A 10,551-nucleotide genomic window follows, 5' to 3' on the forward strand; every position below is an offset into this window, starting at 1 on the left:
AAATATATAGTTTTAAATGCAATTAGAATATTTTTGGTAATTACAATATGTCCAAGAACAATTTTGATCTAAACTATTCAAACAATATCAATCAATCCTAATGACTTTTACATGAATAGAACCAAACGTAAATTAATTTACAAAATTTACTTTAAGTTAAAATTAATTTTATGAAAATGAATTCCATTAAATCAATTATGAGAAAACCATACATATAATAATATTTCATATTTCTGAGAAAATGAAATACTACGTACTCAATTATGGTTGAATGAAAAAAAAAATTGAGTACTTGCAACATTGCAACAGCACATGATAGTGTTTATCACTTTCTAAACCACAGTTATTGTGTGCTTTATGCCTTATTTCAATTATTATATACCAAAAACATACCAGCACAAATTAAATTATAATAAAAGAGATGAGTAAATATAATAAAAGCAAACTGTGAATGAAGTGGGTTGGAAAGCAAATTTTTCATTGATGCATTTTCATAAATTTTCCGTTAGTTTTTACACGTAGCTGTGATACTCATAACTTTATTTCAATTATTCCTTACCCAAAATGTACCAACATATATTAAATTGGAATGGCTGGATTTTCCCAAAAAAGAAAAAGAGAGGAGTAAATAAAAGCATAATGTGAATTCTTTCATATCAATCATTGTGTTTAAAGCTTGAAAACAAAGTTTTCATTAGTGTCTTTTCATAAGTTTTCTTTCATAATTGATACGTTATTACGAAACAACACATAATGGTAAGTTAGGGATATTTAAAACTCAACCAAACAAAATCAAAGACAAAATTATAATAAAAAGGCAAAATTATAATAAAAAGGCTTCAACGCTTTTCTTATTTAATGCCAGCTGGCCTACCTGTCACTTTATTCAAATACCTACCTATTAATAGTGGGATGTTGTAACACCCCATACATAGTTGACTAGTATATTATGCATGAAACGTTAAAAATTGGTATTTGAGTACACACAAAAGCCAAAGATACAAGATGATCCATATAAATACAACATGAAATAATATTGATAATTACAAAACACGTGTCTTCAATGGATCTGCACAGCGGAAAATGAGATCTGACGAGGTCTCCGAGCCATCACCACTTTAAGTCATCAATCCGAACCTGCTATCTGTCAAACGCTACTAAACTGCACCTGAAAAAAAATAAGTTGATTGGGGTGAGATTACTAAATCTCAGTGAGTCCTCCTATCCTATGGGTCCACTCGGTTCTACAGGGTACATGCATCACAAACCGAATCCACCATTGATCCGGGGTTCAACCTCACATCCGGTACAAGTACGGAGCAAACACATGAATCATCCACCATAGGAGTCATCATATCACAAGTACACAAATAGTATACAAACACGTATGCAGACCCTTACCCATGTACGGGGAATCCAGAAGTGGTAACAACCAACTACCAAGGCTGCACACACACCCTCGGTGAGTAACCAAGTACCTGTCGTCAAGAAGACTCACACAAGACCCATCGCTAGATGAAACAGATAGATCCTATGTGGCATTCCACCCGTGACAAGTTATAGCGGTGACGTTGCCTACACGGCGTCACGGCCTCATCATCATCCATACGCAATATGGTATCCACAAGTGCGAATACGCCTAATTGACTGTACAAGCCCATCCGGTTAGGAGCCTAGTGGTGTAGCCTACGTGGCACCACTATAGGTGAGTTATCCAAGTGATATCGCCTAATTGGCATCACAACTCCACCATACCAAGCACGCCGATGTATCACGCCTTTGGGAAACGCCCTGAAAGACCCCGCAGGTACATCGCAATGATAGCTCAGGTGTGCAAATCATACCAAGAACGCCAATGTATCACGCCTTTGGGAAACGCCCTGAAAGACCCCGCAGGTACATCGCAATGGTATCTTTGGAAACTAGTCCATACACAATGGTGCCTTACCACCTAGTAGTGGCCCACTTCGATTCTAGCATACCACACGCATAACAAGCGTCAATCACACAATACAATCAATCCCGAATGTTTAACCGAAACAACGGGAATTAATGATCATTATCACACAAGGCATCATGCCACAAACAAACAACCATCTCCGAACGTCAATCGAACGGACGGATAAACATAATATGATCATCATAAAGCATATCAATATAATGCATTAATTAATGATCCGCATATTGAGAATCAACACATCCATGATCATTAACATCATTAACATGTTCAATTATAATTTAAACAAGTCTCACACGACTAAGGAGGCGTTCGGTTCTCTATTCGGAACAGAACTGCTCTCGGGGGAATTAGTAATGTAAAATCTCGCCCGACGAGGTTCACTAAGTAGGGTTCCAATATTATGAAATCACACATTCTGGTTTGGGGACCAATTTTATTAGAAAGTACACGTCGCTAGCTTTCCAACGATATAAAGTTTGCGCAATTCCGATACCCGAGCCGAAAGTTACGACTTTCTAAAGTTTGCTGATTTTTGCACTTTTGCCCAGGGTAACCGGTTACCCAGAGTCCAGTAACCGGTTACTGGCATGAAAAATGCCCTGTAACGCAATTTTCTACAAAGTAACCGATTACCCAAATGCCAGTAACCGATTACCCTGAAGCAGAATCAATTTTCTGCATTTTAAGGGTTCTAAATCAGTCCCAATTTCCCCATAATTGATTCCCTGCATCACTAACATAATCCCAACGAATTCTAACATGCAGTAGTGATCTAATGTACACAATACATTCATAACACACAATCTAAGCATAAAATCAAGCATGCATTACATAGAATCACCAATTAGCAATTAATCGTATTTATCACTATATATGGATTCATGGATTTATCACTCAAAACCCAAAACCCCAACATGTTATTTCCCACAAATTTTCCCCAAGTTTCTAACTAAGGACTCACCTTGGATTAATATAGGTTTAGATGGTGTTAATGCAGCCTTTGAACTCCACTCTTGCCCAAAGGTTCACCTTCTTCATCATCAAATTCGCAGCTGCATTCACACACAAACTCAGCATGGATCACTCCACTTCAAACCTGCTTATTTCCCTCAAAACAGAACCCATGAATGCGAATTAGTATATCAAATCGAAGGGAATTTCGTTAGCTATCCAAAACTTCAAGAATTACCTCAATCGGAGCTGTGAGCAGAGAGTTATGGCACTTTTAGTGGAGGCTGTCCATGGGTTGCGAAAATGGAGAAGATGGACATGACTTCTACTTTCTCCCACTTGCTTCTAAGTTCTTCTTTCTTAAAAATTCTGACTTATAACAACTAACCCTCCAAACATGCCCTTATGATCATGCAATAGAGATCAAGGTCCATTATGTCCTCTAACTTGTTCATATTTACAACAATGCCATGTAGTCATATTCTAACTATGCCATTAGATTCTAACCATTCCACATGAAACTTTCTCTTAATAATCCTTCTTAGATTAATATAATCCAATATCAATATGTCTTCTAATCATCACTTAACCAATTAAATAATAATTATCGGGTTTAGAGAGTCAGGGTATTACATTCTCCTCCCCTTAAATAGAATTCGTCCTCGAATTCCTTCCGTTCACCACGAAAACCAACCTGTCATAGCTATCCAATTAAGGGAAAGAATGTTACTCGCATTCCTCCTTAGGTAATCTCACTACTCTGTTTGAGGGTCATTCCATATGAAGAAACGTATTCTGCCAAAACACCTGCGTCCCACTACACATGATTAGAAACCTTAACCCTCAAGCAACACGTCTCATCTGATACTTCGTCTTGACATTCCTGACCGGAAACCTTAGTACTCACCCAACGCATCTCCTCTGGAACTTCATCTCAATAACCCTGAGAAAGATCTTCTAATACTCTTAATTTCCGCTGACCTACACTGGACTTCCATGCCTTTGAAAGCCGTAATACTCTATCCCTGTCGGGCGTCCTTAGTTTCAATCTTCGCTGAACTTATCCTTGCTCAACACATATTACTAATTCTTCCTCAACTCCTCGAATCGCTTCCTGTTCATGAATCCTCGTTACAACGTTGCTCTCCACAATGAAACGTCGGATTACCTCCTACATTAGTCCATTCAATGATGTTAAGATGACTGCCAATTCCCTTGGTCTTAACTTCCAACTCCCTGATGCTTACGACGACTCACTCCAAGTTCCCCTTTGTGTATGCAACTAAGGCTTCTTACTTCGATTTCCGTTTCGGTATTATCCGTAACAACCGTCACTACCATCCACAAGGTGAAGCACTCTGCAACTACAACCTGGTTATTCCACCACCTCACACAAAATTCCACTGACGAAAGGTGAAATTCAGCAGTTAACCTGCAAACACTACCCACGCCTTCCTGCACGATCGTACTGCATAAGGCATAGCCACAAGGAACTTACGCCAATCCGGCCCATTGACGACACTTCTCGAGATTATGGTGATCCTTGAGAAACTAGAACGAACAAAATGATGCTTCGACAATTTCCCTTAGGAAGATTCTTTCATCCCAACGTAAAGTCCCAAAAACAGTCTGTTCGTTCCTACCTCAGACTTATCTGATTCTCCCTTGATCCGTTGCGCTACTCTGATCCCAACAAGTCACACACCTTGAAATCCTCTGAGTCCCATTATATCCATAATTCACTTAGTTCCCATTAATACACAATAATTCCTTATCTACAGTCGTCCAATTACAACACGTGCCAGAACTCTATATACATCCATCATCGACTACTACTCTTTGAAGTTGCGTACTTTCCAGAATCAAGCTTCTACTTACTCTGTCATTCCATATAGTTCATCTACCACAACTTAGGTACACGTTTCATCCTCAGGACATTGAGACCCAAACACTCACTGACTTAGAGGTTCGTCCTTGTCACTGATTTCCACAGTGTACATCTGCTATGTTTTTCAGTCCAACCAATCTTGTTGCTCAACCGGCATATCGAACCCTTCACGATGTACTGCAGTTCATGATAACTCTAGCAGTTTTACACAACTTCTACCCAACCATACACCTTCATTCTCTTAGCGTAGTATCACCTCTGCTAACTCGTGCGACCCACTGATATAACGATCCTCCCATAGCCACACTCCATTCACACAGTCATATAACGTATGTTCCACCTCTGAATCAGACACTGAACTGACTTCCTCAGCGGCTGCATCCTTCATTGCAGTGCTTCCAACGGTCTGAGTGTAGCCACAATGCAAGAAATTGCACTTTGCACTTTGCACTTCGAACATCTCTCTTATAAATTCCTTAGCAGTTCTCAAACCAAAATGTCCATGCCTTACCAAGATTAACACTTCTCCGTTCAGAGTATCTAGCAATACCTTACCGGACACATCACACATCGAGCCGATCCAAGATACAACTTGCATTTTCCATCACCGGTCGCCAATGGTACATGATAGCCACTCACCATGCTGACCAGGATATCATGAGCGCACATGAGTCCCACTCTAGACACTCATGGAAAAATGCCAACTTAACACTTCACGAAACGAGAACATCCCCAAGGTACAATCGGATACTAACTCATGCGATCACGATCACTCAGAGTATAGTATTGGATCTTGATCCATCACACCATCGCCTGTCTAGTTATTCCTTTACTATCGAGCGTGACGTATGGATCCTCATCCCACATACCTTATGAGAGTCTGGACCTGTGTCTCACGAGTGCCAAATCAGAATTCTACCTTGAGCTTCAGATCACCTTTGTCCCACACATGTCGGAAAAATGATGACTCACGCATCTTGTGCACGGTAGTGATACTGTGGAATTATACTCGTCTGGTAGTACCAACATGGTGGTCCAACTCCGAGGCCATGTATCCAGGCAACCTACCTCAGTGGCGTATAACGATCTCCACACGTATCCTAAAGTCACAACCGACAAGTGTCTGAACAGACCTCCAATAGGTTCATCGTTCCTCAAGTCCTTCGAATCACACTCCTCAGGATGCTAAAACCTGAGAGTGCTTCACATCAAGGTTTACTTACTCGGAAAGCCAAAACGCCAAGCACAAAGATTGGAGTTCAACTTCGGATTACCATGCAGTGCGTGTACCCACTCGTCCCACGCATGCATGAGATTCCAAGGATAATTCAGTCCAGATAGGAATACTAGGGTTCCTAACAACCAACTCAACTGCGATTATCCTACTGACGTTCCAGATAGATCTTAGTTCTTACTCGCCTAAACGCCCAACGCCAAGCGTAGTTCTATGGCTTCACTCGGGGTCAGACAAACAACAACTAACAAGAACTTAGGTCACTGCATTTCACGCTTCTACATCATTTCATATTCCATCTAGCATAGTTCTAGAACTTAAATACAAAATGATAAGAACGGAAATGCATGCCCTTTTTCCACCGACAAGGTATTCAAGCTTCGCCAATCTTAAGTTACCACACTCATACATTCCACCAACATCTACTAGGTAACTACTCTCGCTTAGGGTACTTCGAGTTGGATCAGGATCTAATACTTCATCCATCCAATTACTGTCTGTACCAGCGCAATCAGAAAGGTCTAACTCTTCTGTCCGCATTTCCAGAGGCCATTTTGTCCTATCAGCTCACCCGTCACACTTAACACCGGCAGCATCATCAGTACTGAATCCTACTAATTCACAGCTCAACACCTTCGGAGAATCTCCCTTACAAGGCTCCTACTCATTCCTATTTGGATTTCCCTTGCTATTACCAAGACTTAGAGAAATATTCACTTCGTTCAGTCAAAATCCTGTGAGTTCTAGTTGTCTCGATCCACACCTTGATAGTCCGGGTATCACTACTTCACATCAACCGCTCTCTTTAAACTTGACGACTCCAATATTATCCACTTACAACGTCCAAAAAAATCCATTACTCATCCCACTTCAACTACTTGGGTTCACAACACTTACAGGTTTACGATTCCTCGTGGCGGCTCTGCCGTAATCCTACTGTCTCACACTCAGTCAATGAGTTGATCAAGTTCAACAACTGAATGAGATATCAGTAAAATCAGGCTAGCAACGCACACTTGAGAGGAGGAAAAAGAATTGCTAGTGATGTCTCATGGCTCGGCCGAGAATCGACCTGCTCTGATACCAACTGTAACACCCCATACATAGTTGACTAGTATATTATGCATGAAACGTTAAAAATTGGTATTTGAGTACACACAAAAGCCAAAGATACAAGATGATCCATAATAATACAACATGAAATAATATTGATAATTACAAAACACGTGTCTTCAATGGATCTGCACAGCGGAAAATGAGATCTGACGAGGTCTCCGAGCCATCACCACTTTAAGTCATCAATCCGAACCTGCTATTTGTCAAACGCTACTAAACTGCACCTGAAAAAAATAAGTTGATTGGGGTGAGATTACTAAATCTCAGTGAGTCCTCCTATCCTATGGGTCCACTCGGTTCTACAGGGTACATGCATCACAAACCGAATCCACCATTGATCCGGGGTTCAACCTCACATCCGGTACAAGTACGGAGCAAACACATGAATCGTCCACCATAGGAGTCATCATATCACAAGTACACAAATAGTATACAAACACGTATGTAGACCCTTACCCATGTACGGGGAATCCAAAAGTGGTAACAACCAACTACCAAGGCTGCACACACACCCTCGGTGAGTAACCAAGTACCTGTCGTCAAGAAGACTCACACAAGACCCATCGCTAGATGAAACAGATAGATCCTATGTGGCATTCCACCCGTGACGAGTTATAGCGGTGACGTTGCCTACACGGCGTCACGGCCTCATCATCATCCATACGTAATATGGTATCCACAAGTGCGAATACGCCTAATTGACTGTACAAGCCCATCCGGTTAGGAGCCTAGTGGTGTAGCCTACGTGGCACCACTATAGGTGAGTTATCCAAGTGATATCGCCTAATTGGCATCACAACTCCACCATACCAAGCACGCCGATGTATCACGCCTTTGGGAAACGCCCTGAAAGACCCCGCAGGTACATCGCAATGATAGCTCAGGTGTGCAAATCATACCAAGAACGCCAATGTATCACGCCTTTGGGAAACGCCCTGAAAGACCCCGCAGGTACATCGCAATGGTATCTTTGGAAACTAGTCCATACACAATGGTGCCTTACCGCCTAGTAGTGGCCCACTTCGATTCTAGCATACCACACGCATAACAAGCGTCAATCACACAATACAATCAATCCCGAATGTTTAACCGAAACAACGGGAATTAATGATCATTATCACACAAGGCATCATGCCACAAACAAACAACCATCTCCGAACGTCAATCGAACGGACGGATAAACATAATATGATCATCATAAAGCATATCAATATAATGCATTAATTAATGATCCGCATATTGAGAATCAACACATCCATGATCATTAACATCATTAACATGTTCAATTATAATTTAAACAAGTCTCACACGACTAAGGAGGCGTTCGGTTCTCTATTCGGAACAGAACTGCTCTCGGGGGAATTAGTAATGTAAAATCTCGCCCGACGAGGTTCACTAAGTAGGGTTCCAATATTATGAAATCACACATTCTGGTTTGGGGACCAATTTTATTAGAAAGTACACGTCGCTAGCTTTCCAACGATATAAAGTTTGCGCAATTCCGATACCCGAGCCGAAAGTTACGACTTTCTAAAGTTTGCTGATTTTTGCACTTTTGCCCAGGGTAACCGGTTACCCAGAGTCCAGTAACTGGTTACTGGCATGAAAAATGCCCTGTAACACAATTTTCTACAAAGTAACCGATTACCCAAATGCCAGTAACCGATTACCCTGAAGCAGAATCAATTTTCTGCATTTTAAGGGTTCTAAATCAGTCCCAATTTCCCCATAATTGATTCCCTGCATCACTAACATAATCCCAACGAATTCTAACATGCAGTAGTGATCTAATGTACACAATACATTCATAACACACAATCTAAGCATAAAATCAAGCATGCATTACATAGAATCACCAATTAGCAATTAATCGTATTTATCACTATATATGGATTCATGGATTTATCACTCAAAACCCAAAACCCCAACATGTTATTTCCCACAAATTTTCCCCAAGTTTCTAACTAAGGACTCACCTTGGATTAATAGAGGTTTAGATGGTGTTAATGCAGCCTTTGAACTCCACTCTTGCCCAAAGGTTCACCTTCTTCATCATCAAATTCGCAGCTGCATTCACACACAAACTCAGCATGGATCACTCCACTTCAAACCTGCTTATTTCCCTCAAAACAGAACCCATGAATGCGAATTAGTATATCAAATCGAAGGGAATTTCGTTAGCTATCCAAAACTTCAAGAATTACCTCAATCGGAGCTGTGAGCAGAGAGTTATGGCACTTTTAGTGGAGGCTGTCCATGGGTTGCGAAAATGGAGAAGATGGACATGACTTCTACTTTCTCCCACTTGCTTCTAAGTTCTTCTTTCTTAAAAATTCTGACTTATAACAACTAACCCTCCAAACATGCCCTTATGATCATGCAATAGAGATCAAGGTTCATTATGTCCTCTAACTTGTTCATATTTATAACAATGCCATGTAGTCATATTCTAACTATGCCATTAGATTCTAACCATTCCACATGAAACTTTCTCTTAATAATCCTTCTTAGATTAATATAATCCAATATCAATATGCCTTCTAATCATCACTTAACCAATTAAATAATAATTATCGGGTTTAGAGAGTCAGGGTATTACAGATGTACAATGTCTCAAATTCTAGCACGTTTCATATGTTGATTGGCTGAGAAGGCAGTCATACAAATTATTGTTTCAATCAAGTGCGTAAAAATATGTTTTACACAACTTTAATTTAACTTACTTATATCAATGATATTTATTTGTGGTGGACCTATTCCAAAGAAGTGACTTGATTATTTTTGTATATTTATGAATTATAATTTAATAATGAACTAATCCTAACTTATCATATCTCCAATCGTTTACTAGAAACCTTTATTTTGCCAAGATAAAAAAATATTTTAAATATTTTATTCATATATAATGTTGTTGTAAACAAATTTGGAACTCTTCAAAAATTATAAATATTAAATTAATAAAATATTAGAATATGTTTCACGATAATGATTTGATTTTAATATGATTTGAAATTTAGGTTAATAAAAAATTATTTTTGTAATACTTAAAAATTTGTAATTTTTAATATTTTTATTTTAAAAAAATTTATAATGTAAATGAAATATATAGTTTTAAATGCAATTAGAACATTTTTGGTAATTACAATATGTCCAAGAACAATTTTGATCTAAACTATTCAAACAATATCAATCAATCCTAATGACTTTTACATGAGTAGAACCAAACGTAAATTAATTTACAAAATTTACTTTAAGTTAAAATTAATTTTATGAAAATAAATTCCATTAAATCAATTATGAGAAAACCATACATATAATAATATTTCATATTTCTGAGAAAATAAAATACTACGTACTCAATTATGGTTGAATGAAGAAAAATAGAGTACTTGCAACATTGCA

General features: G+C 39.1%; 2 long non-coding RNA genes across 2 annotated transcripts; both read right to left on the reverse strand.

The window, feature by feature from the left end:
* Positions 1 to 929: 929 nt before the first annotated feature.
* On the reverse strand, positions 930 to 4,149 carry LOC131606452 (uncharacterized). Its single transcript, XR_009284839.1, has 3 exons — positions 3,150 to 4,149; positions 2,922 to 3,056; positions 930 to 1,168 (listed from the first exon to the last, which is right to left on the reverse strand). It is a non-coding gene; the product is annotated as an uncharacterized LOC131606452 (long non-coding RNA).
* Positions 4,150 to 6,886: 2,737 nt separating this feature from the next.
* On the reverse strand, positions 6,887 to 9,544 carry LOC131601519 (uncharacterized). Its single transcript, XR_009283673.1, has 3 exons — positions 9,354 to 9,544; positions 9,126 to 9,260; positions 6,887 to 7,373 (listed from the first exon to the last, which is right to left on the reverse strand). It is a non-coding gene; the product is annotated as an uncharacterized LOC131601519 (long non-coding RNA).
* Positions 9,545 to 10,551: the final 1,007 nt, after the last annotated feature.

This window comes from Vicia villosa, linkage group LG5 (assembly GCF_029867415.1).
Source record: "Vicia villosa cultivar HV-30 ecotype Madison, WI linkage group LG5, Vvil1.0, whole genome shotgun sequence".
In the NCBI taxonomy this organism is placed as follows: domain Eukaryota; kingdom Viridiplantae; phylum Streptophyta; class Magnoliopsida; order Fabales; family Fabaceae; genus Vicia; species Vicia villosa.